Source organism: Pelodiscus sinensis, chromosome 12, assembly GCF_052426305.1.
Source record: "Pelodiscus sinensis isolate ZL-2025 chromosome 12, ASM5242630v1, whole genome shotgun sequence".
NCBI lineage: Eukaryota > Metazoa > Chordata > Testudines > Trionychidae > Pelodiscus > Pelodiscus sinensis.
This window is the reverse complement of record NC_143063.1, coordinates 48,446,550-48,473,371: the sequence shown is the minus strand read 5'-3', so window position 1 is coordinate 48,473,371 and position 26,822 is coordinate 48,446,550. Positions and strand designations below refer to the sequence as shown.

The 26,822-nt window shown below is 59.0% G+C and overlaps 1 protein-coding gene and 1 long non-coding RNA gene across 7 annotated transcripts in view; one reads left to right on the top strand and one right to left on the bottom strand.

Moving 5' to 3' along the window:
* The window catches only part of CBFA2T3 (CBFA2/RUNX1 partner transcriptional co-repressor 3), a 111,500-nt gene that overhangs the window by 41,964 nt on the left and 42,714 nt on the right, over positions 1-26,822 (top strand). The window contains exon 1 of one of the 6 annotated variants that reach the window (XM_075939860.2): positions 18,179-18,640. The exons of the other annotated variants lie outside the window; for them this stretch is intronic. The gene's annotated coding sequence lies outside the window, so the exon portion shown is untranslated. Of the gene's footprint in view, positions 1-18,178; positions 18,641-26,822 lie in introns of those variants that run through there. 6 annotated transcript variants of the gene reach the window in all.
* LOC142831035 (uncharacterized) lies at positions 21,024-26,288 on the bottom strand. The gene is made up of 3 exons (XR_012906624.2): positions 26,168-26,288; positions 25,250-25,352; positions 21,024-24,693 (listed from the first exon to the last, which is right to left on the bottom strand). It is a non-coding gene; the product is annotated as an uncharacterized LOC142831035 (long non-coding RNA).

Genomic DNA, 26,822 nt, shown 5'->3' with positions numbered 1-26,822 from the left:
TCATTTGACAGTAAGAAGCCCCCTCCCTCCCGGGCTTAAGTGGAATTTTGCTCCCTTTCCACCATGGAGTGGGGCCAACAGGCCTGATTGTCAGTGAGAATCTGATCCTGGATCTTTTCAAGACCAGGCCTCCCCCGACAGCCGGGCGGGGGGGGGGGGGGGTTGCAATTGCTTTCTGCAGGGCAGAACCAGGCCTGTCCTAGGGGTAGTGGGAGGGTGACCAGATGGTTTCAATAAAAATACCGGCCACACCTGCCATTCCATCCCAATCGACATGACGTCATCTTTCGAAAATACCGGCCAGTTCTATTTTCTCACTGCTCTTTTCTCAGTTTGTTTCCCGGACAGAAAGCTCCAATACTGGACTGTCCGGTTGAAAACCAGACACCTGGCCTCCCTAGGGAGTGGCCGGCCTGCAGACCAGGACAGAATGATCAGTGGGCCCCCTGTCCCCATCCCTCATCCAGAGCCAACAGAAGCTGCTTGTCTTCCCGCAAAAGGCTCTTCCCCGCCAGCCCCTCCCTCCTTGTCATCCCGCCGGTGGCATCGAAATGTCAGCTCCCACCCCTCCCACCAGCCCATCCCACCAGCCTCCAGCACCGGCTGGTTCCGTTTGCTGCTTGAGAGAACCTCCCCAGGCACATCCTCACACTCCTCTTCCTGCAAAGCCCTCCTTGCTCCTTGAAGGATGCTCTGTTTGGGGGCAGAGACGGGCTTTGGTTCTGTGTTTGTACAGCTCCTAGCACCCCGGGGCCTGGCCCACGACTCCATCGTCTAGCTCGGGGGTGGGCAACGTCACCAATTTTGGTACATGGTTGGGTTGGCTCCACCCCTGGAAGGGGCGGGGCCTGAGGCAGAAGGGGCGGGGCCTGAGGCAAAAGGGGTGGTTCCCTCTAGGCACCTCATGCCCCTGGTGGGGGAAGGGAGCCACCAGCCGCTTTGAACAGCGAATGGCTTTGGGCACTCCCCCGGACCCAGGACTCGACTGGCCTGGGGGCGGGGGAGTGGCAGGGTGGACCGTGGGTCGGATCCGTGTCTTGCCCACCCCTATTGTAGCTGCTACAGGGAGGCAAATCATAAACCCCAACAGCTGAGGACACATCTCAGAGCCCAGCAGATCAGAAAATGGGCGCGCACGCACGAGGAACAGACCCGATCCTCCACGGAAGCAGCCCCTGTCTGTGGCCTCCCTCCCGCACGTTCAGAAAAATCCATTTTTGCATCCCCTGACTCTCGTAGCGTCGCTGTGTCCCGCTCCCCTCCCGTACGGCTCCCTGCTCTGCTTCGGCTGGGACTAGTTCGAGACGATTCCTACGTCTCGTCCCACGACCCGCCGGGATATTAACACAACACGTTCCTATTGATGTCGGGGGGGCTTTGCAATTGGGGTCCAGCTTGTCCCCAGCCTAGACTGCGGCTGCTCCCAGCCCCAGCTGGCCGCTTGGAAACTTCCCCCGTGAGGGCGGATTAGGAGAGTCCAGTCCCGATCCGTGGGCAGCAGAAGGGATCCCAGAGCCCTAGGAGCCCACGGTGCAGGCATCTAGTGCAGACGGGCGAGGCTGGAACGGGGCAAGAAACGCCCTGCAGCCAGAAGCCCAGGAGGGGTGGCAGCAGGACCACCTGGGAGGAATTCCTGCCTGGGTGCAGTTAATAACAACACATTTCCCGAGTGCACCCCCGTTTGGGGCAGGAACGCCTCTGGGCCACAGGGAGATGATGAGAGGGGCCGACAAAGTGCAGCCCCCTTCTCCCCGCCCCCTGAGCCCCTCTGCGTCCAGGGGGCTAGAGACCCAGAAGACATTAGTGGGGAGAGAGTCACTCCCCTTCCGTGGGCCAGCACTGTGGCTGTTGGAGGAAACCCTCTGCCCCCCTCTAACCCAGCGGCGCTCTGCTGCTGGGCACAGCCCAGTGGTTCCTGGTGGGACGCTCTTACTGCCCCCCGCGCTGTATCCCAGATGCCCCAAATGGTCCAGAGCTTGCCCCTTTCCTCCGCTCTTCCCCCCAGCTAAGGCTCTGGAAGGGATTTTCTGGCAGGTGTGGGGCAGGGGAGAGACGCGGCCCCAAACTTTGATGGAGCAGGGCCACCGGACTAGGGATATTCACAGTGCCCGGGCACCATGGGCCCATATAACTCACCAGCTGTGCACTAGGGATGCGAAAGGTTAACCAGGTAACCGGGAAGCATCGCCGCTAATGGGTGAGGTTTACCCGCTCTGGTGAACTGGTGTGGCTGGGGCAGGATGCCAGCTGCGGAGGCAGGGGGCTGTGGGGGGCCCACCATGGACAGGGGCTGCTCGGATCGTCCGGAGCAGCCCCTGTCTGTGACAGGCCGGGGTAGAGCAGCCCCCTTGCCCATCCCCTCTTTCCTGGGTTAACCAATTACACTGGTGCATCAATTAAATGAGATTTCACATCCCTACTCAGGCCCCGTGGCCCAGGCTCTAGCGCGACGCGGCGGGAGGCGTATTTCGAGGGGAGCCGCAGAGCCGCTGTTCTCCGTGGTGTAATGCAAGGAGAGCACACGCTGCCTGGCCCCAGCTGCCCGGAATCATTCAGCTCTGGGTAGCTGGGGTGGTTGCCCTGGATCCATTTCTGGTGTCCCGGAGCCACGAAAACCCAGCCACGAGCTAATTGCGAAGCCCCAGCACTGGGCCGCTCGGGCAGTGGGCTGGAGCGTCCGACTCTCTCCCGCCCAGGGTCCGTTTCCAGGCTGAGGAACTGTCCACGCGCCTTAGCAAACGGTTCTGGGGCAGCAGCGGCGCAGAGACTTCCGGGTTGTGCCAGCCTCGGCGTCCCTTCCCAAACGTGGGTCTTGCGCTCACTCTTCCCTTGCCATTCCCTCCACTAGACCGGCCTACGCGCTGATTGCTCCCGAGAAGTGGGTCACTCTCAGACCGTGTTCCCCCAAACATTTTCCATCCAGGTGCGGAATAAAATGTGTTCCGTGCACTGAAGCATGTGCAGGTGTGCACCACCCATAGGAACATCTGCTAATCAGCTGGGCAGCACTGGGCTCTCTCCTGCAGCCACCCAAGTGCTCAGCTTACAGGGGACACGGCAGTGGGAACTAGAGATCCCCTCTCCTCCAGACTTTCTCAGCAGTAGCCTGCCTGCTGTGGGTTAGCTTGGGAGACACCTTGGGTAGTGAACATGGCTCCCCAGCCACTCCCTCTACCTCAGATCGCAGGGTGGGGGGAGATGCTTTTAGGGGGGGCAGGGAAATCCTCTTGCATTAGCCCCCCCATGCAGCGCTATGGCTTAGAAGCCACAGACAGTTCCTGCTGTGTGGGTGCACTGTGGGGGAGGGGGAGCCACACTGTAGGGAAGAGCAGGGGCTGGGAGGAATCCCCTGCCCTTCACTGTGCTCCCCCTAATGGGGGGTAAGGCCCCTGGCCTACCGAGTCCCTGTGTCCTCCCCCTGGAGCAGAGACCCAGCAGGGGTCCTGCTGCATAGCTCATAGCTCAGCGCCCGCAGTGCAATCCAACGTCCAGCTGGGCTGGACATTCCGTTTCCGGGCTGCCCTGCACCCCCCTGTGCCGGGCAGGGCCAGCCAGACTGGGGGACACCAGCGAGGAGCCGGGGAGTGGCTCTCCAAGGTGAACCCCCTGCTGCCAAGATCCAAGAGGCGGGGAGGCCGGGAGGCTGTGAAGTGAGCTGAAATCCCCGGCGCTGGCGAGCAGCCATTGTTTTCAGCACCCACCTTAATCCATCATTATCTGGGCATATTTCGGATCCGTGCCAAGCGCCAGGTGGGGGGGGGGGAGCGAGGGGTGGGCGTGTGCATGCACGCTTTCCCGATTCCCATGCCATCCTTTCGGCTGCCTGTGTGTAATTAACAGAGTAATTAAAAACAGGAGGAGTTAATTGGTATTCATTTATGTGGCAGATGTTTTTAATTGAGATACGAAACAATTTACCTGTTTACATAAACAATAGCGAATGCAGGCTTGTAAAACAGATTTTTTATTTTTTTTTTTTGTAAAAGGAGAATTAAAATAATTTCTATTTCTCACCAAACTGGCTTCGCCCTGCCAGGCAGCAGCCAGGACGTTAGCAGAAGCTGCCTGGGAGGCAGCTGCGTCGGTAGCAGAGAATTAGGGTGTGGTTGTCATTTCTTTGTGTTACAGTCCGCTTAGAGGCACCGTGCTGAGATCAGGGCCCCTGCACAGAGGTGTACTAAGACCCCCCCCCCAAGAGATCACCTTCAAGGGACAAGACACACAAAGGGTGAGACAGGAAAGGTCAGATAGCCGGTTACTGGCAGATAGGGAATACACCCAGGTCTCCCCCTGGCTGCTAAGCTGGTGCTCTGGCCACTGGACCACACTGTCTCTCCAGCAGATGGTGGGGTCTTGACCCATAGGGGTGTGTCAGTGTGAAGTGGGTCCAGCCGTTCAGTTCGAACTGGATCCTCCTTGGAGGGGCGACGGGTGAAGGCCCAGCTGGGAAAGGCAAGCCCCAGCCCCGCCCCTTCTACACAAGGCCCCGCCCATGGAGCTAAGCCCCACCCACCCCAGTCGGACTCTTCCTGGCCACCTCGAGAGCCAAGGCTGCCGACCCCAGCCCTCCCTGGTGGCTGGGGAGCCAGGCTGCGGCGTCGCGGCCCCAGACTTCCTGGCGACCAGGGTATATAGCCAGTGTGGGGAAGACATTGCCTTCTCTTGCCTGCACTATCAGCCCCCATGTCGGGCCCATCTCTCACACACAGAGCTACTGAGGGTTCTTTGTCGGTGTGACGGACCAGGCCGTGTCTGGGCACAACTAAGGGCATCCGCTCAGGGCGAATTGCTCAAATCCGGGGTTCCTTACAGCCCCCGACTGGCGACCTCTCCACACAGGCCACAAACCAGTCTCACAGAGCGCTTCAGCTGCCTGCCTGAAGTCTCCCGAGCAAAACCCCTCCGACACCCCAGCAATATCCGTGCCCCAGATGGCCCCGGGCCTATACACAGGTGGGGGGTCCTAGCACCCAATCCCACCTACCCCGAACAAGTTCTGTCCGGTTCTAAGAAACCAGCCACAGATCCCTGGTCAATTTACCCTCTGGACCTTACCCACAAATCACGCTGGGCCAATCCTTTAGAATCTATATCTAAAGGTTTATTATTACAAGAAAGAAAAGCACGAGAGTAAGGTTATTAAAGTACAGTACGTTACATGCACCGAATCTCCCAGTTCTCGATGCAGGCTCTAGCAGAGATGTTGCAGCTGCTGGTTAAAAGTCCTTATTGCACATCCTACGATCAGGATGGGTTCACAGGTCTTCCGGGCTCTTCAATCCCTGCAGTGCTGCCTCTGGGATGAAGTGCTGAGCTGAGAACAAAATGGCATCGACCACATGGCCTCTTTATACTCCTTCCTGGCCTCTTCTTGTATGCAGCAAGTCACCTGGTCAGAGGCCAATCTCTATGTTTCCTGCTGGCTGCCCTCAGGTGACACATCCCATTCTTTGGGTGTGTCCATAGCCTATTGAGAGTCATTGTTCCACAGGGCTTTGCTACTCAGCCTGTCCATAGCCATGCTTAACCACATTCACAGAAATATTCAGCTTCCACACAGATTACAGATTCCTACCTACACACACAGACATTAAACACTCACATAAATAGTGTACATAAGATCAACAAACAATAATCTCCCATTCAACACCCCACATGGCTCCCCCCACACCAATTTCTGGGGCCAACACCCCCACCTAGGGGTGCAGCAGCGATTTGGCTGCTTCCCTCCAATTCAGCAACGTGACAGTCGGGAGCCAATGAGACAGCAAAGGGGAACAGTGGAAAGTAAAACTGTGCCGTCCGTGCAAAACTGGCTTAATCAAGGCGCCCTCGTTAATATTAAATAAATCATAAAACATCAGAATGGCCATTGGGGTCAGACCAAAGCCCCATCTGGCCCAGTGTCCTGTTTGCCAATGCCAGGTGCCCCAGAGGGAGGGAACAGAACAAGGAATTATCACGTGATCCCTCCCCTGTCTCCCACATCCATCCTCTGACAGAGGCTGGGACACCATCCCTCCCCATCCTGGCTAATAAGTATTGCTGGACCTAACCTCCATGAATCTATGTCGCTCTTTTTTGAACCCTGTTAAAGTCCTGGTCTTCACCGCATCCTCTGGCAAGGAGTTCCACAGGTTGACTGTGCGCTGCGTGGGTTATTTAAAACCTCTGCCTCTTCATTTCATGTGGTGACCCCTAGTTCTTATGTTTCGGGAATCTGGCAAAGCAAGAGGCAAACTCCCGTGTCATGTGGTTCTGTCAGCTCGTGAGGACGTGACTCCAGAGCGGGCCCAGCGGGCGGGGCCCTCCTCCTCTGAGGCAGGCTGGCAGGAGGCTGCGCCCTCTCTCGCAAATCCCCAAAGCGGCCTGGGTCCAGCCCAGAGTAGCCCAGTCTGTGTTCACTGCCAGGCTGCCGAGTTGTGCGAGGAGACACCTCCTTCTCCCCAGGGCATGCTTGGCTGTGTGGGGTCTGCCCGGCTAGGGCCGACCTGCTGGAACGAGACCGTTTGGGGAGCGCAGGTGCAGGGGCTGCTCATGCGGGCGGGGCGGCCACGAAGGCTCTGCCGGTAGGAGCCTTTAGGGCGTTAACCGTCGGCTGACACACAGGGTCTGGCTCCAGGGGGAGGTGGATCGGGCCCCGTGAGCGCTTTGCGTGCGCCCCTGCGGTGTCTGCCGTGGACAGGGTGCTTCTAGACTTTGCTCCAGGCTCGGGGGCCTTTGCAGAAGGGCCCTTCTGGTAAAGATCAAGCTGAGGCATTGGCCCCTGCTTTAAAAAAAAGAACGTAAGAAAATGCCAGGTCCCCACCCCACCCACCTCCGGAGCGCTCCTGGGTGCCTGCGGGGAGGCGACCTGAGAGGCTAGTCTGATGTGAGCGGGGTCCAGGGGGCGTCTATCGTTGCTGCTGCTGGACAAGGTGGTGCTGGGCCTGGAAAAGTCCCAGAGAGCCAGCGTTCCCCAGGGGAGACTCCCCCGGCTGGACTCCTGCCCGCACACACAGGGAGATCCTAGCATGGGATTCCCTGTGGCCAGCAGCCCCGGCCGTCCCGGCTGGCTTGTGTATTTCGTGGCTGGCTGTGCATGCCCTCGGGAAGCGCAGGATCTGCACGGGTGGGCGTGTCTCTAGTGCAAGAGCCGCACGCATATACCTGGGCACGGGTCACCCGGCACTGGCCAGCGGTCATGTGGTGCCCTGCCGCATGTGCCCTCGGAGGCTGGAACCCCTGAAACTGACGAACCGGGTTCCCCCGCTGGAACTGATCCAGGCTGCAGCCCGCAGGCCTCCTGGGGGGCTGCTGGCAGCCGTGGCTGGCACTGCGGCGCCCGTATGGCAGGCTGGGGCAGGACCAGGGAGGGCTGAAAGCCCCCGAGTGGAGGAATCGCGAGAGCCGTCGGAAAGGGACAGCAGCCCTGCCCGCATGAGAGCAGCCCAGAGAGCAGAACAGTTCTGCCCTGTGCCGATGGGCTGGCGAGGCCCTAGACCCTCAGGACTGACCCGGCTGGGACAGTGGGACCGGGGCGAAAGGCAGGCTGAGCCTGGCTAGGTGGGTAGCAGGCTCGCTGCAGCTGGGCCCCGTCAGGCAGCACCAAAGGAAGCCAAATGTCGCCCTTGGCACCAGGTCGGTTTCAAAGCTGACTTAGGTGCCGTTTTCTCGGGGGGCCGCGCCAGGCATCCAGGACCCGCTGCAGGTAGAGCAACACGTTCCCCTTGCGCTTGGGCACCACCTGTCTGGGCTGGTGTGGTGGCATGTCGGGGACTCCCTGATCCTGCACCCCATCACTCCCCCGATCCTGCACCCCATCACCCCCATCATCCACGTGATGTGGACATAAGGAGTCAGGGGCTGGCAGCCCTAGACCCCTCAGGGCAGGTGCACAGCCCCCCCAAACTCCCAGCACTCTGCTTAGTCTCCTCTCTTCATGGTTTTCCAGCCAAAAACTGCCCAGCTCCCAGGCCCTGCCCCCCAGCCAGGTGTCCGTCTCCGCCTCCCTTCCTTTGTCGCTCCCCTGGGAAGAGCCTTGTTCTCTGCCCAGGCTGGGCCTAGGTGTCTGGGTCAGTCCACATGTGGGTGAGTCGGTGGGAATCACACAGCACAGAGCAGACAGCACCCCCACCACGTCACAGCTGGTGAGATTCGGAGCACCTGGTGCACCCCCGAGGGCAGCTGGCCCCTCCCAGCGGGGGGCCCATGTTTTGCCTCTTGAGCTGAGCCAGACACTGGAAGCTCTGAGCTCGAAGGGCGGAGAGCCCCTGTCATGTCCCTCTCCCCTCTGGGGCAAACGGGAAGTGGCTCCCAGGTTCCAGCAGGAGCCTCCTTCGGCAGCCGAGCCCGGTCGCGCCCAGGCCGACGTCTCGGCAGCTGAGACATTGAGACGTTCCCCGTGGCAGCCTGAACGGCTGTCTTGTACGCACAGCCCTCCGGTGCCTTGGCTGGAGCGGCGACGGGGATTTTCCGGCCCTGCCCTTGGCTCTGGGAATGGAGTGACACCGAGCTTCAGAGGGGGAGGGTGGGAAGCTTGAGCTTTTCCAGAGCCTGTCTGTCATCACTCCTCCGGCATCCTACCAGCGCCTCTGGCTCCCGTCTCGCCTCGCTCGGCAACAGCACGGCCCCGTTCCCAGGCACCCGATGGCGCGGGGCAGGCGTGACTGATGGGAGGCATGGGGGCGGGGGGGTTGACTCGGGATCATATGCTTGGAAAAGGCTTCCGTGGTGCTGACACCGGCTGAGCACAGAGGGACAGGACCGGTGTCCGTGCCCCGGCCCCTCCCGCCGGGCTCCCCGAAACCAGCAGCGCCGGGTTGCCGTGGCAGAACCACCCCGAGCCGTCTGCTCACAGGGGGGCGGTGCTGAAACCACGCACTGGTCCTGAGCAAAGCCGCTGTCTGGGCGCTGGGGGAGGGCACGAAGAGGAGACGAAGGGGAGGAAGCGCTGGGCTGGGTTCCCTAGGGAGGGGGTGGAGTCTCCATCCCTGGAGGTGTTTAAGTCCCAGCTTGACAAAGCCCTGGCTGGACTGATGGAGTTGGGGTTGGTCCTGCTTTGGGCAGGGGGCTGGACCCGATGCCTCCTGAGGTCTCTGCCCGCCCTGGGACTCTCTGATTCTATGAGGCTCTGGGTGCCGGGGTCTGCTGCATGCTTCCTTAACGAGCCTTTGCATCGTTAGCCGTCCACTTTCTTCTGACCCAGGCGGCGTCCGTCTCCTTGAGCTCTGCTCTGTCCCTGAGGGCGGGGGAGGTGGCCGTAATCCCGAATCCCCCTCGCACCACCCCACTGCTGCTCGGAGGAAACCCTGCAAGGACGTGTTCTGTGATCTGGAGCAGAAACCGTCGGGGGAGCCTGGCGTAGCAGCCCCCCGCCCTGCCGTCCCGAGCAGACAGAAATCCCCCTGAGCTCGCCAGCCGCCAGGGGGGCTGCACAGCGCTTTGCCAGAGGACGGGCGGAGCTGGCCCTTCGTCCCTGGGCTTTGGACCCCATCTACACGGACGCCTGGCGGGTCATAGCACGGCGCCCTCCCGCCTGCACTTAGAGCCGGTGCGGTAGGACAGGGTCTGCTCCGTGGGGGCAGCTGTGCCGGCAGGAGTCCTGGCCCCGGCCTAGTGCTGCCCCCTGCCACCGTCTGGAAATCCTGCGCCCGGCTGTCCTAGCAGCTGTGCACCGGGGCTGGCTGCGGGGGGCGGGAATGCCCTGCCAGGCTAATGCCCGTTGCCCCAGAGGTGAGTCCCACCCACCACTATATCTCAAATGCCGGGTGGCTTCCTCCCCGCCCCACCCCATCGGCTGGCCTGAGCGGGGCCCCCAGAGCCCAGGGCGCCCGCTGCTGACAGCCCCGCGGGAGTGTGGGTGCTACTTGAGGGCTGCTGCTTCTGTGGCCCCTTTCTACGGGGCCCTCCCTGCCAGACAGCACAGAGGGGCTCTCCCGCAGGTCACCCGGCCTAGGGCAGCGCCAAGAACTGCAGGAGTAAGTCTGAGCATCACGCCCCTTCGTGCCCGGCCGCGCCGCGATCCCACCGCTCCTCGCGGGCACGTCGGAATGCCTGCTAACCCGGCAGCGAGGACAGAGCCAGGTAGTCAGGGAACAGTCTGCCTGCTTGCCTGCCTGTCTACGTGCCTGTCTGCCTGCCTGTGTGCCTGTCTGCGTGCCTGTCTGTCTGTCTTCCTGCCTGTCTGCGTGCCTGTCTGTCTGTCTTCCTGCCTGTCTGTCTGCCTGTCCGTGTGCCTGCCTGCCTGTCTGTCTGCCTGTCTACGTGCCTGTCTGCCTGCCTGTGTGCCTGTCTGCGTGCCTGTCTGTCTGTCTTCCTGCCTGTCTGTCTGCCTGTCCGTGTGCCTGTCTGTCTGTCTGCCTGTCTGCGTGCCTGTCTGTCTGTCTTCCTGCCTGTCCGTGTGCCTGTCTGTCTGTCTGCCTGTCTGCGTGCCTGTCTGTCTGTCTGCCTGTCTGCGTGCCTGTTGGTCTGTGTGACTGTCTGCCTGTCTCCCTGCCTGTCTGTCTACGTGCGTGTCTGCCTGCCTGACTGCCTGTCTGCGTGCCTGTCTGTCTGTCTTCCTGCCTGTCTGTCTGCCTGTCTGCGTGCCTGTCTGTCTGTCTCCCTGCCTGTCTCTCGGCCTGTCTGTGTGCCTGTCTGTCTTCCTGCCTGCCTGTCTGCGTGCCTGCCTGTCTGTCTGTCTTCCTGCCTGTCTCTCTGCCTGTCTGTGTGCCTGTCTGCCTGCCTGTCTGTGTGCCTGCCTGCCTGCTTGTCTGTCTGTCGTGGTGATTACAGCAGTGCCTGGGAAAACCCACAGGGAAAGGGTTCTAGACCCTCCCTCCGTAGATCAGTTTCTGCCCCGAAGGCCAAGTTGCCACAGTCGGTCTGAGCCAAGGCGCTATGGTATTGAAGTGTCTGTTTCTCCCTTTCTCCCCATCAGCATCTCCCAAGCAGCAGGGAAAAGGCAGGCTCGTTCCTGCCCACCAGGCTGGGGGAACAGGGGGTTCTGAGTTTGTTTGCCGTGGGAGGGACGTCGATGCCCTGAGACTCCTAGCGAGGGAGCTGGTCCTTCCGTGAGAACCTGCCAACTTGGCGTGGGGAGCCCGTTGTGTTCTCCTTGTCCCCGCGAGGAAGGGGGCCGGGTTCTTGCCCTGCCGGTCCCTTTCCAGGTGGTTCTGAAATCAGGGCCTGGGGCTGCGCTGAGAGCTGGGGCAAGAAGGGCTCCTCCCCGGCTGTTCCCTGGAGCCCTGGCCCAGAGCAGGTAAGACGTGTGCTAGTAGCGCAGTGACTCGCCCCGGGGAGATGGCTTGGCATGCTGCCGGGGGAGACCAGATGGCTGAGAGCCCAGCTGCATGCAGATTCTGCCGGTCTCAGGTGTGCGGAGCCCCGAGCGGATCCCAGGAAACCCAGGCCCTGCGTGCCAATCGGCAGCGCCGTGGGGTGGGAGGAGCCGAGAGCTCGCCGTAATGCAGCGATTTTCCATCCCCGCAGGCACTGAATTGTGCACTCTCCTCCGGGCTCGTGGGCTCCGAAATCTCTGTGGCAAGGAGGGGGTTTGGTTTGGTTTCCTTTCCCGGGGTCCTGGCGGGATGCTAGCCTGGCTCGGATCCCCTGCGCCAGGAAATGTGTCTTGTCTGGGCTGTGCTTGCAAGGGGTGCACGGTGGCACAGCGACCCCCGGAGACTCGTCCGAGCTGCACTTCTTCCCCTTTTACCCCCCTCCAGCACCGGGCCCTAGTGATCCTATTCCCCGCCCACAGGTGGCTTCAGCCTACGGTAGGATGAACCCCTCGCTCCATTGCCCACCTGGTGCTGGAGGGCGGGGCCTGGGCAGAAGGGGCGGAGTCCCTTGCCTCCCCCAACCCTACCTTTGCCCCCATCCATGACTGGCACATTTTTAAAGCGAGGATTGTGCTAAAATACCCCGGATTGTGGCCACGTGTTAGCAGGTGACTGAGGCCTGCCTGTGTGCAGGGAAGCAGCCCGTGATTGAAGCGTGTTTTGGCCTGGGGTTGGAGCCAGGCTTAAACCATGGGTACGATGCTGCCCACGGAGGCGAGACCAATCCCCCTGCCAGTGTGGTTGGCGCAGGTGGAGCGTCCACTGAGGCTCGCCTGGCCAGGCGCCGGCTCCCACCCGGTGGCTATTTGAAAGGCATCTCAGGGGTGCGGAGGAGCCAGGCCCCGCTGTCGGCATTTCAGCTCTGACGTGTGCTCAGGACAGACGTCTGGGAGCCAGGACGCCTGTGCTCAGGTCCCGCCGCTCTGTGAGGCCTTGGGAAAGTCATTCCCCTTTTCTGAGTCAGTTTTATCACCTGTGAAATGGGCATAATATGCACTGCCGAGGGGCCTGTGAGACCCCGGCTGTGTCTACACTGGCATCCCTTCCGGAAAAGGGATGCTAATGTAGCACTTTGGAATAGGCAAATCCGCGGGGGATTTAAATATCCCCCGCGGCATTTGCATTAACATGGTTGCCGCTTTTTTCCGGCTTGGGGAAAAGCCGGAGAAAAGCGCCAGTCTAGACGTTATTCTCCGGAAAATAAAGCCTTTTCCGGAGGATTTCTTATTCCTACTTTCAAGTAACGTCTAGACTGGCGCTTTTCTCCGGCTTTTCCCCAAGCCGGAAAAAAGCGGCAGCCATGTTAATGCAAATGCCGCGGGGGATATTTAAATCCCCCGCGGATTTGCCTATTCCAAAGTGCTACATTAGCATCCCTTTTCCGGAAGGGATGCCAGTGTAGACATAGCCTCCCTGTTTGTAAAGCTCTCCCGGATCCCTAGGCCAGGAGGTGTAGAGCAGGGCCGGTTTAGTAGGCCAGGGGTGCAGTTTGGTTTGCTGGTTTTCCTAGTGCACTAACAAGCATCCCTTAGACCTGACTGTCAGGATCCAGTTCCAAGGTGAGGTGTTACGTTAGAGCCAGACCCTGGCTGAGACCCCGTTCCACTAACTTACACCTCCCTTGAGCTACTGGTGTCTAAGGGGGGCTGGGTGGGGAAACTACCCTACGGCAGAGCCGAAGAAGGGAGAATGGATCCTTCCCTGGCAGTGCTTCCTCTTTTTCTGGAGCTTTTGTGGGTAAAACCCACTTCATCAGATGAGCTGGAGTGGAAAGAACAGAAACCAAGGGAGATATAACAGCAAAAAGCATTGACCTGCCGTTGTGGGACCGGTGCTAATGAGGCTGAGTGAGTGGACTGGAAGTGTCCCATTCTTAGCTTTGGATGTAAAAAGGCAGTTGTTAAAGGCAGGGGAGATTTATCAATGTCTTGGTTTCTGTTCGTTCCGCTCCGGCTCATCTGATGAAGTGGGTTTTGCCCACGACAGCTCATGACCCTATATATATGTATTGGTTAGCCTCGAAGGGCACGTCCACACAGCAGGGCAAAAGTCGAATTCAGCTACGCAACCTCAGCTCCGGCAATTGTGTGGCTGAAGTCGAAATAGCTTCATTCGGCTTTTGGCGCGTCTACACAGCAGGACGTCGAGGGAAGAACACTCTTCTTTCAATTTCCCTACTCCTGGGAAAATGAGGAAATGGGGAGTCGGAGTCCGAAGTCCTCCAGCTCGACATTATTTCGAAATAACGGTTTGCTGTGTAGACGCGCACGACATTATTCCAGAATAACACTGCTGTGTAGACGTCCCCTAAAGTCCACAGGACCACATGTTGTTTTTAAAGTTGCAGACTAACACAGGTACGCCTCGGAGACTCTTTTTCTTGCACTTTCGTTAGGCTGCCCAGCGTATAATTTACACCAGTGGTCCCCAAACTTTTGGGGCTGCCGGGCACCCAGGGGCGGGGCCATGCATGTGCCACACACCTGGGGTGCAAGAATGGCTCAGGTCGGCCCTGGTCAGTAGGCGGGTGCACATAAATGCCCCGGTGGGCACCATGGCGCCCGCGGGCACCGGGTTGGAGACCCCTGATTTACACTAATAGTAAAACCTGCAGCCTCCAGTCGCATCCCCCCCACTCTGGCCCTTGGTAGGTGGAACGCAATAGATCTTCCAGCGTGGCTCACAGTTGCTGGCTTGCCACGTTGCCCACCGGGTTCTGCATTCGTGGCATCCTTCCCCAGCTGGGCAAATCTGTGGTTGTGTGGGGCCTGGTTCTACCCTCGCGTCAGCAGGTGTAGATCAGGAGTCCCTGCGGCTGAAGGGAGAGAGTGGAATCCGACACGTGGTTTCCCATGGCCGGGGCTCTGGCTTCTGCCATGAGGTGGGGCCCAGAGCAGCTGGCGCTGGCCAGCACATTTCTGGGAAAAGGGGCTGATTCAGACCTGCCCAACCTCAGGCACTTGGCCCGAGCCGCTGGCTGTCGGGAGGTTTCTCAGAACAGTTTGCAGTGGAGCAGGTCGCTTGGTGCGGCCACAGCCGTGACCACGAGGAGGAGAAGAGGCAGCGTGGGCTGCCAAGCCGCCTGCCCAAGCTGCTGCCCGTCTGGGCTTGGAGGCTGTGGGGAGCGAGGGGCGTAAGTTTCCTGATTTAAAAAAAAAATGAAACTAATTAGCATCAATTTCCACCCCCCACATGGGTGAGAAATTGGCACAGGGGGTGCAGCCAAAGAGCAGATCTCCGGCTCCCCAGTGTGTGTGTGTGTGTGTCTATGTGTGTGTGTGTGTGTGTGTGTGTGTCTGTGTGTGTGTGTGTGTGTGTGTGTGTGAACCATCTCCCCCTCGATCCGCCTTTCCCATGTGGGAGAGCTCTGCAGTTCGTCCCCACTTGGCCGCTGGCGCCGAGCGCCTCTCTAACACAGTCCAGATGGAGAGGCTCTGTCCCTCGCGATCTTATCGGGGAGTTGTTCTTGGCCTCGGTGGCCCCAGCAGCTGAGGAGCAGGAATGCGGCTTTCCTTTTGCGAGGAGGCAGCCCGGCTTCGGGAGACGTCGCCTCCAGCATCTGGCTTTCATTTGGAGCCATTTGGAGAGCATGAAAGATGCCGTTATTTTCATTCCCTCTTAACCCGTTCCATGCTCGGGCTGGGCCATCTGGCCGGAGGGGAGGCTCGCAGGGAGACGGGGCTTTCTGTGTGCGTCTCCCTGCCCCTCTCCCTCGTCTTCCCTGCTCCTGCCCCGGAGCCCAGCAAAGGGAGACAGCCAGGAAACCAAAGCTGCTTTGATCAGTCCTGTACTGCTCTGGGCCTTTGGATTACTGATATTCTGCCTGGTCCTACTCTCTACTGCTGGGATGCTCGGAGCAGAAACATGTCCCGGTCAGATCCCAAGACTCCGGAGGGAACCCAGGGTGGGGCAGCCTGGACTCAGCCCACGGTGAGGTTCTGAGGGACGAGTCGTACCATGAGACTCAGGGCTTATAGAGGGCTCCCTTATGCCCATTTCACAGATGGAAAAACTGAGGTTCAGCAGGGAAGGGAAGAGACGCGCCGTGCAGGAAGGGTATGGCCAAGGCGGGGGAGGAGCTCAGCTCTCTGGACTCCCGGCCTACTTCTCCATGGTGTTCTTGCACACGATGAGGACCGGGAGCGGCTGCTCTTTGGGAATCACTGAGCTACACGGCAGGAAGTGGCCTGGGGTGCATGGCCCGGGCGACTGTTTGTACGGGCTGAGCCTCGGCGAGGGGAGTGCTCTGCTCGCCCGTCCCCATGCTGGGGCTGTGCGCCAAGGGGAGTGAGAATCACCCAGCCAAGAGACAGCAAAGGCAGGCGCCGATTCATCGCTGCGCCATCCTGCATCCAGGGCACCCTGGCCTGCCGGAGACGAGTGGGAAGGGGCCTCTGGCTCTGCTGGCGAGTGGCAAGAGGGTGACCACAAGGCCTAGCGTGTGCCGGGCACGGCGAATGGGCACCCCCAGGGACACGGAGGACAGGCTCGTGCCACAAACAGCTCCTACTGGATCAAGCCAGGAGGGCCGGGGGAGCGAGTCCCCATTCCTGCCAGGGCCCTGCAGCCGGCACACACAGCTCCATCGCCCCACCAGCCCTTGCCCTCCTTGCCCCCACCTGCCCGGCAGGAGCAGATGGTCCAGGTCTGTGAAGAAGCCCCCCAGGCCTGAATGGTCCCCCCTTGGCCATGGGAAGTTTCTGTGGCCCGCACAAAATTCTCCGTCACTTCCACACTCTAGGGGCGCCCACCTTTCCCCAGCTCCTCGGGCTCAGGACGTCACTCCCTGCGGCGTGGCGAGAGCTTGGAAGAGCCTCTCCTGGGAATATCCTTCCCCCTGTCTATTAGCAGTGGCAGAACAGGCGTGCTAAGCTGGCAGGGCCATGCGCGCCCATTGGCGACCGGGCAAGGTCAGTCTCATCCGGATGAAGGATGGTAAATTGCGATTCATCGACTAGTCGATAGGCACTTCCGCATTCCTGCCGCTGGGGCTCTTGTACATTTCAAAGGAGGAATGCGGATCTCTGCGTACGGGGCCAGCAAGAAGTCCTGCTGACTCTGGGCTGCACACGGGTGCTTGCGTTGAAATATACAAGCGTCCAGCTCTCCTGGACTCCCCAGCTGACCCCGGGCTCCCTGGCGCTGCCCCTTTGAAATGCCGCCTTGGAGTTTCAAAGCAGCAGCACCACACAGCTGATCCCCGGCTCAGCTGTGTGGCATTGCCACTTTGAAGTACTCCTCCCCTCCGAACCCCGTTTGCTGCCTCTATCTGATAGCGGCAGCAAGGGGGTGGGAATAGACAAGCTGACAGACTAGTCCTTCACATCCTTACTCTGGATCCTGGTTGCTGCACAACACGGTCGTGCAGAGAACTCTTGGCAGCTCTGATCTTAGGTTGGGTCTTGAGGTGAGTTCTGCTTCCAGGTCTTCCTTCCTTCCTCTTGCAGTTCCTTTTGGCCCTTCCTGCTGGGCTCCTTCTTGGACCCCGGTGTATAGAGTGACACTTGAGTCGTGCTGTGCTAGACCTTTCCCCAGGGCTACTCAACACACCGCCCGTGGCCCATTTGTTTGCAGCCCGTGGTACGGTTTGGGTTTACGTGGGTGTGGCTGCGCGTTGGGGTTCCCCTTGATCCTGCAGCCCTGTAGCCGCAAGAACAGACTCCGCCAGCCAGTAGAACAGAGAGGGGTTATTGCTTCTCTGGGATACAGCCCAGCACAGACGTGACATGGCTACGAGTCAAAGCCAGGATGCCTCAGACCCCTTGGGTTAGGGGGTCCATTGGTGCCCCCCAGACCCTCAGTCCTCAGCTTAGGTTGTTCCCTTCATGTTTCCCAGCCAGCAACTGACCCCTCCCCCAACACCTGGTGTTCGTCTCCACCTCCCTCCCTTTGTCTCTCCCCTGGGAAGTTGGGTGGCCAGGTGTCCGGTTCAAAACCGGACAGTCCAGTATTGGAGCTTTCTGTTCAGGAAACAAATTGAGAAAATAGAGCTGTCCAGTATTTTCTAATAAGCTGGGATGTTGATTGTGATGTCATGGCAAGTGTGTCCGGTATGTTCTAGATAAGCTGGAACGTCGATTGTGATGTCATGGCAAGTGTGTCCGGTATGTTCTAGATAAGATGGAACGTCGATTGTGATGTCATGGCAAGTGTGTCCGGTATGTTCTAGATAAGATGGAACGTCGATTGTGATGTCATGGCAAGTGTGTCCGGTATGTTCTAGATAAGCTGGAACATCGATTGTGATGTCCTCGCAAGTGTGTCCGGTATGTTCTAGATAAGCTGGAACGTCGATTGTGATGTCCTCGCAAGTGTGTCCGGTATGTTCTAGATAAGCTGGAACGTCGATTGTGATGTCCTCGCAAGTGTGTCCGGTATGTTCTAGATAAGCTGGAACGTCGATTGTGATGTCATGGCAAGTGTGTCCGGTATGTTCTAGATAAGATGGAACGTCGATTGTGATGTCATGGCAAGTGTGTCCGGTATGTTCTAGATAAGCTGGAACGTCGATTGTGATGTCCTCGCAAGTGTGTCCGGTATGTTCTAGATAAGCTGGAACGTCGATTGTGATGTCCTGGCAAGTGTGTCCGGTATGTTCTAGATAAGCTGGAACGTCGATTGTGATGTCCTGGCAAGTGTGTCCGGTATGTTCTAGATAAGCTGGAACGTCGATTGTGATGTCCTGGCAAGTGTGTCCGGTATGTTCTAGATAAGCTGGAACGTCGATTGTGATGTCCTGGCAAGTGTGTCCGGTATGTTCTAGATACGCTGGAACGTCGATTGTGATGTCATGGCAAGTGTGTCTGGTATGTTCTAGATAAGCTGGAACATCAATTGTGATGTCATGGCAAGTGTGTCCAGTATGTTCTAGATAAGCTGGACCGTTGATTGTGATGTCATGGCAAGTGTGTCCGGTATGTTCTAGATACGCTGGAACGTCGATTGTGATGTCATGGCAAGTGTGTCCGGTATGTTCTAGATAAGCTGGAACATCAATTGTGATGTCATGGCAAGTGTGTCCAGTATGTTCTAGATAAGCTGGACCGTTGATTGTGATGTCATGGCAAGTGTGTCCGGTATTTTTGTTGAAACCATCTGGCAGCCCTACTGGGAAGAGCTTTGCTAACTGCCCAGGCTGGGCCTAGGTGTCTGGGCCAATCCACATGTGGGTGAGTCAGTGGAAATCGCACATCACAGCGCAGGGAGACCCCGGGTCACAGAGCAGACAGCCCCCCCACTACATCACAGTGGGGCTCACCATGCAGCCCGTGGGTGGGATCCTTTGAACGTGGCCTCCACTGGGAACAGGCTCCACAACGGCGAGGCGTCTCCCAGGCAGGGTGATCACTGACAGATGCCAGCAGGCGGGCTGGCTGGAACAGGCGGGTACAGGGTATCGGAGTTTCTAGCCCCCAGGGAGGAGGTGCGGGGGCATTATGGGAAAGAAGCTATTTGCATATATTTGCATATATATTTGCGTGTAGATGCAACCACCCTGGGCATGTGCTGTGAGTATCACGGTGGCCCCGGGGATTCCAAAGTTGAGTAGCCCTGCCGGACCCCACTGTTTGACTTCAGTGTTACTCACCACCGGTAGCATCCTGGGGGCGAAGTACCTAACCAACCAGAGCCCGCCCCCTGAGTTGATTGACACCTCGCACAATTAATTACAGCAGCCAGGGACCATTCAGGAGCAGACAGAGACCCCCCCAAGCAAACAATAGGAAGAAGAGGCCCATGGTCACCCAAGGAGGAGGCCACCCCCCAGCTATTGACCAGCATTTCTCTTGGCCCATCTCTAGCTCTGTTCCTTTATCGGGTGCTAGTGGCCTGAGGACAGAGTCTCCTTCGGAACAGCCCGGCCTGGCACTATTGTCATGCAGCAGAATGGGAGGGTGGGACTCCCTGCAGACAGCGAGGGGCTGCTGCCCTTTCAGCCTGCCTGCCGACAAAGGCCTAGCCCTGGGGCGGGATCCGGTTTTGGGTCCGGGTCTGCACACAAGTGAGAAGCAAAAACCCACCCTGACCCCTCAGCCCGACTGAGAAGGAGCAAGACCCGCCCCACATTTCCCTCCCACACCAGAGCCTCGGGGGGCCCGGGTGGGGAGATTTTGTGTGCTCCAGCCCCACAGGAAGATGGCAAAGAGGCCAGAACGCCAGCCCAGGCTCCCCAATGCTTGGCGGGGGGAGATCTGAGCCTCAGGGGCTGGAGCCAGGCACTCCAGGGGGTGCATCCAGTCCCTGAGCCTTCGGTTTACCACCCCTGGCCTAGGCTCTAGCCCAGTGGTCCCCAACGCGGTGCCCGTGGGTGCCATGGCGCCCGCTGGAGCACTTATGTGTGCCCGCCGAGTGATCAGCGCTGGCCCAAGCCCTGGGTGTGCAGCGCCTGTGCAGCGCTGGCCCCGGGCACCCTGCAGCCCCAAAAGGCTGGAGACCATCGCGTCTAGCGCTTCTGCGAGGACTACAGAAAAAGGCCATATCCTTACAGTTCACGCTGCCGAGCTGGGGCCCAAGGAAGGATAGCAGAGGTCAGCCCAGCTGTGCACCACAGCTGGATATAGGAAGGCCTGATCCACCACTGCCCGGCAGCATGAGCCTGCCAACGCTGCCCTTGTGATGTGGGACATGCCGCCCCCGCTGTGTGCTGGTTAATGACCCAGCAGGGGCCGGGCAGTGGAGAATCAGGCCCCGCAAGCCCTGTCCGCAGGTTCCCCCAAAAGCTTTGCAAATGGGCAGGGCAAACTTAGCAGTCGCGGGGGCGAGGGGGGGGGGGATCCGGGAGTCTGCAACACAAACCAGGGCCCAGTCGCCCCGCCGGACCACTCCAGCCCTGCAAAGAGGGGGCCGGGCGCTGAGCCCCCCCGCAGGGCTAAGTGGCGCCAGGCCGATTGCCCGGGTGTGCGTGAATCAAAAGGGAATCTGAGTTTTATTAGACAGTAGCTTCTGTGGTGCTGCCCCAATTATTGTTGTAAAACTGGGAGGGCTGGGATGTGGCTGCCAAGCCCAGCAGGAACCAGGCCGAGCCCCGCTGGCGGAGGGTTAAACGCCCTGGTGTAACAAATCGAGGGCGTTAGGTCACCCTGGGGTGTAGGGGGCGATCTCTGGATTCGACATCTGATTCCCATCCGGAGGTGAGGGGAGGGAGGGGCGGGGTGGACCAGCCAAGGAGAAAATGCTAATCCTTTTATTTTTATATTATTACTTATTCATCTGGGCTGCACGGCCCCTAATGGAAACCAGATGCAGGAAAACAGACTCAGCCCCCAGTGGCTGGGACAAATTACCCACAAGAAAAAAAATTCCAGCAGAGTTTGAGTCATGTCAGGGAATCCTTGCCACATGTAGAACTCTTGTGGGGAGGGGGCTTGAGAGCCCCGACTCCACCAGGCTGCAGACATAGCTGTCAGATTGTATGGGGGGTTAAATTGTGTGCACATGGCTACACACACACACACACACACACACACACACTGTGCACATGGCTTTATTAACTAATACACATTGTACACACGGCTACACACACACAGACTGCACACAGCTTCATTAACACACACACATGCACTGTGCACACAGCTTCATTAACACACACACTGTGAGCACATGGCTTCATTAACACACACACTAACACTGTGCACACAGCTTCATTAACACACACACTGTGCACACATGGCTTTATTAACTAATACACACACACTGTGTGCACATGGCTACACACATACCTCACACAACTTCATTAACACACACTGTGCACACAGTGTGTGTGTGTTACTTCATTAACACACACACACTGTGCGCACATGGCTTCATTAACACACACACTGCACATGGCTTCATTAACACACACACTGTGTGCACAGCTTCATTAACTAACATGCAGATTCATGCACACACACACACACACATTGTGCACACAGCTTCACACACACACACTGCATTTTAGCTCACAAAGGCCATGCTTCCAGGGCAGAAACTCAGCCAGACGTGGTAGCCAGCAGATGCTGTGCCAAAAATGGGGAAAATTTGCTGCAGAAAGGGCCCAGCTGAGATACTAAAATGGGTCAGAGTGCGCCTGCGTGGATGCGGTCCTTAAACCACCTTAAAAATGACACTGGTAACTTTTCAAAAACAAATGTAAAGTGGGATTGTCAGGGGACTGACATGAAGAGTGAAGTGGCCAGACACCTATACGCTCCATCCCAGCCTTCCTCACTGATATTACAGCTAACACTTTTGGTTACTACAGCCACAGTGGGTCTAAAAGCCTACGGCCGCCTTCCCTGGATGGGCTGTTGGCTTATTTTTTATATTTCTCAGTGGAGATGCTAAAGATACCCAAGCCTAGTCAGTTTCACGGCCATTCTGCTTTCTGGTCAGTTTCATTTTATAGTTCTCATGCACTCTGTGGGTTGCAAACACAACAAGGAAATGTTTATTGCTTTCAGAAAAAAGTACCACCATTGTTTGCAGTCGAGTTTGTTTAGCTCAGTGGTCCCCAATGTTGCGTGGCTGCCGGGCGCCCGGGGGCAGAGCCACTCACGTGCCGGGCACACAGGGGCGGGGCCACCAACGAGCCATGCGCCTGGGGTCGGCACCGCGCATGGGCCGTGCGCCCAGGACCACCCACGAGCCACGCACCCCGGGCCAGCACCGCACATGTGCCCTGGGGCCGGGGCTGGACCTGCCCACGCGCCCCAGGCCGGCCCTGCTCATGTGCCACGCGCCGGGGGCGGGGCCAGCCCAGATGTTTCAGCAGGCGCACAGAAATCCCCCGGCGGGTGCCATGGCGCCTGCGGGCACCGCGTTGGGGACCACTGGTTTAGCTTGATGGAAAGTTTCCTCTTGGTGATAAATTGTGGGAAAAACTTGTTTGTATCTACCTCACATAGTGGTGCCCCCCCCCCCCCCACCTTTAAATGTCAGGATTTGGGCACATGTACTGGAAATATGGGCTCAACAGAGGACCATGAGAATGTGGATAAGAATATGCAAGACCCTCAACCAAAGGCAGGGCTAGACACCACTAGCTTGGCCACCTACAGGAAGGAAGCTCGCAGGTATTTCAAGAGGCTGGTGCACTCAGCCTGTGGAACTTTAGCCGGGGCGTTGCATTATCCCCCACGCAGCCTGCGACTGCTCTGTTCTGCGTCCTCAGTGTATCGGGAGGTCTTGAGGAGACCTCTGGGAGAAGGGTGAAGTGGCCAGTGCCTTGGGAAGCCCTGGCGCTTACAGATGAGAATACGGCCTGGCACCCTCTCCCGGCTCACGTGTGGCTCACCAGGATGCTGGTGAAGAGGTGTTTCATTAACTGAGGTGGCGTCAGACTCGGGGGCCCCCTGGCTGGCAAGAGAAGAGTCGGGGAGCTGCCCAGCTGAAAGGCAGCGGGGAGCACTCTGATCCGTGTAGCCACACGTTGGACTTGTCTCTGAGCTCTCCCCAGGTTGAACTTTACTCGGTTTCATTCCACCTGAATGGAGTGGAAATGCCCGTGCGAGGCACCACAGCCGCCCCTGCTAACTCGACCAGGGCTCCTAGGGCGAGGGGACATGCAGCACAGCCGCTAGCTGCGGTGGGTGAAGATGGGCTGGGCTCGTCCCGGGGGGGTGAGCTCTTCCCGGGAAGAGGCGGGTCGGGAAGGGCTCGCCGGTCCCTCTGCAGTGTGTGGGTGAGCTCCGGGCGCCGCCGTGCCGCACTCAGCCAAATGTGTCGCCAAGCATGCGTGGGGCAGCTCAAAATCAAACGAGTCTGCGGCCAGGGGGTAGGAGCAGGGGTAGCAGATTTGCCATTTTGACAGACGGTTGTCGTGGCATCAGGCCGTGGCGTAATGCACCCGCACCCCATCCTGGCAAGTCGCTGTGCAGCCGTGGGCAGTTCTTCGTACCAACCCGTAGCCCCTGGCTTCCCCGCCGTTACTAGGGCGGGGCGGAGGATGGCCTACAGGAGTGGTGCCGAACGGCTGTGGGGGAGTCGTTTCGGTGCCCGTTGGACTCGTAACCAGGTGACTTGTGGCCTTTCACGGATTCCCACGGATGGAGGGTGGCCAGTCTGGAACAGGCCGCTGCCATAGCTCCCAAGAATTGAACATGGGGGCTTGGCTGTAATGCATAGAAACCGTTCTGGGCTCTATCAGCTGTGGCAGCATCTTTTAAAAGCAGATCGGGGATTCTTCGGCGCTTCACCGCAATGGCTCTGCAGACAAACGCGTGTTCCCATGCCAGGTCAGGGGCTTCCCGAGGAACTCGCAGATTGCAAGGCCAGAAGGAACCGTCTCAGCTGGGGAGCGTTTGTGCCACGAGAGGGGGACGAGAGCGTGCCGGACGTACCGCCATGCGTTCCATTACACAGGCCCGGGTCTAACTCGTGCCTGCACTGCACCCCTGCCACGGTCCGTGCACCATACGTGTGCACACAGTGACATAGGTACATACCCGCCATGCCGTCTGAGTGACTGCAGGTACAGGGTGGTACAGGTTGGACCTCCCTGGTCTGGCACCCTTGGGACCAGACCAGGCCTGGATGAGGGATTTTGCCAGGCGAGTGGAGGTCATTTCTGGCCCCCCTGCTACCAGCCCCCCAGGCCTGGCCCAGCTGCCAACTGGAGCCTGCCACCAGCCCCCCGCTGCCCTGCCAGCCCCCCTGGGCTTCCCACCTCGGTGGGCAGCCCAGCTGTGGCATGGCAGGCTCCCGACCCCCTGCCAGCTTGCAGGGGTCCCGGTCACAGCCGGTCACCAGGACTCTGGTCCTGGTACATCCGTGGTCCAGCTGGTTCCGCCTGTTCAAGGTGGAATTTGGCTCCTCGTGTCCATTGGGGCATGTGTCTGTCCCTGCCTGCGCTGCGGGCCAGCACAAGGATGGTCACAGCTGACGGTCTCCCACGACCGCGACTCCCAGCAAATGGCAAGGGCTCAAAAGGCCTGGCAGGTGTGTTGGCTGGAGCAGAAGCCAAGCAGAGCAGGACACTGTGTCTGGGGTGGCAGGCAGGGAGATGGGGGGGTGCTCAGGTGCCGATGGACTGACACTCAGAGTACGCACACCTGCGCGCGCACACTGGCATAGGGACAGAGGGACAGAGGCCGACACCCGGTTTCCCACTCTCCCTTTACGCCTGTGATTTCAGCCGCACTGGTGGAGGAGCGAGCTGTTCGAGTGTGAGCAAGAGACTCACAGCCTGGCCCGTGTCTGTACCCATGTGCAAGCGTGCTAGCTGTCTGCAGTCCCCGCTACACACCCAGCCCCGCACAGATACCCTGCCCGCCTGCGTTATAAACACCACGGCCCCTTTAAAACTCCCCGGTCTCTGCAGATGACAGCTCCCTGGACAGGCCGGGACGTCTGTTGGTTCCCATCTGCCGCCGGAGGCTCTCAGCTGCTGTGTGGCTCGGTGCTGTCACTCAGCCTGTTATTTATAAAGAAAGCAGGAAACGCATGGAGCTCAGTTTTCCCTGCCAAGCCTGGTTCCCAGGGCCCGGCAAGTGCAGGAATGCAGCCCTTGGGCGGGAGGGGCACGCCTTCACGTCAAGCCGCTCCCAGAAGCAGCGTGGCGAGGCGGTGGGTTGCAGCTCCCTGGTGTGGTTACTACCAGAGCCCCATGTTCCAGGGCCGGAAGCACAGAATCGGGGCCCTCCTCACCAATGTTCCCTGTCATTTTTTTTAATCCACGTGCGGAATAAATTTTGTGACATGCGCCCAGGCATGTGCAGATGTGCACCACCCCTAGCGAAACAAAACCCAGCAGTGGGTGCTCTGCTAATCAACTGAGCGGCATGGGAATCTCTTGTGGGTGGCACCCAAAAGCACAGCGTACAGGGGGACACTGCTCCTGACCCGGAACTTTACTAACACTGATTGATTCCATTTTGGCAGCACCCCTCCTTTAGACCACTCTCCGCTCCAACTCTCCCTAGTGTGGCAGGGCTCAGAAAAGGCACTGTGTGAAAATGACCCCTGCTTACCTCCCAGCCCTGCTCCGTGTCCTGACCAATGTGTGTTCCAGCGCTGTCAGCCAGTGGGGCAGATCCCGGGCAGCTGCAGGGGAGCCACGGGGAGCCCGGCGCCCTGTTGGGAGAAGAGACACAGCTGAGAGATGGCTGCTTGCTGCTGCTGTCAGAGGCACTGAGCCGCTGGGATGTTCACTTGGGGCCAGGTTGCGAGCCCCTGCCTATGCTGGTGGGCGCGAGGAGCCCCGTCCTAGTCGAGCGCCTTTTCCAGCCCTGCATGACCTGTGGGATGCCCATCACCGCAGCGTCGGAGCACGGGGCAAATGTCAGCTGCAACCCAACGATCGGTCACCTTGTCAGCTGCAGACCACACAAACCCCGCCTCCCTCTGGTTCCCCAGCCCACCATAAATAGCTCATTGATTGTCCGCAGCCGAAGGAATCATCCGCCTGCTGCCCTGCGGGTAGATCAGCAAGGCGGGGTTGGATTGCAGCCGAAGCCCATGTTGAGGGAGTAGTTTAAGCAGCTGAGTAGGACTCAGGAGCTCCAGAGCGCTAACTCTGTCTCCAATTGCTGCCTCCCCCCTGCACAGTGTGCCTGGGCCCAGCACTGCGCCGTGCCTCAGTTTCCCCACCTCGTCATGGCGCTATTGCTGCTCTGACTTACCTGTCCAGCAGCGCAGCTCTGTGCCTCAGTTTCCCCATTTGGTCATGGCACTATTGCTGCTCTGACTTACCTGTCCGGCAGCGCTTCTCTGTGCCTCAGTTTCCCCATCTGGTCATGGAGCTCTGACTTAACCTGGCTGGCAGAGTATCAGCAGCCCCCTGGCCTAGCCCATCATCCACAAAGGCGCTATTGCTGCTCTAACTTACCTGTCCGACAGCGCTGCTCTGTGCCTCAGTTTCCCCATCTGGTCACAGAGCTCTGACTTACCTGTGCAGCAGAGTACCAGCAGCCCCCTAGCCTAGCCCATCATCCACTGAATGCCAGCAAAGTGCTTTGGACATCTCGCCCTGCCTGCCTCACAAATTCACCCGCTCATCTGAGCAGGAACAAACCAGGCCAGTGGCAGAGTGAGTGAAGTCAGCTATTTTGGAGCCATGGGCGGGGGGCGGAGCAAAGCAAAATACGATGAAAGTCCAAACTGTGGAGTGGAATCCCTTTTCCCGGGCCTGGGAGTGAAGATGGCCGGAGTCACCGGGCTGACGTTAATGGAACTCCTCCGACACGCACCAGCTGAGGATCGGGCCCATTCCGCTTTCCCCTAGGAGAACTCTGGCAGTTTTCAGGCCAAAACCCTGACCCACGAGGAGTGGGGCAGAGCATGAGGCGTTCCCTGGCTCCAATGGCTGAGGGATCTAGCAGGAAGCCGTGGCCGTAGGAGAGGGTGGTCGCTGGCGTGCCGAAGCTGTGAACAGCCGACTCTGTCTCCATGGGAGATGTAAGGCAGTGCCGTGGGGCTGCCCCTTTTCAGCCCTGCCTGTGTCTTTCCCCCCCAACATCTCTGCTTGGGACCTCCAGATCCTCTGCTGCTCGAACGTCCACCACCTGCCCCATTGGGCCAGCGTCCCTGGGCCGGGGGGGCCCA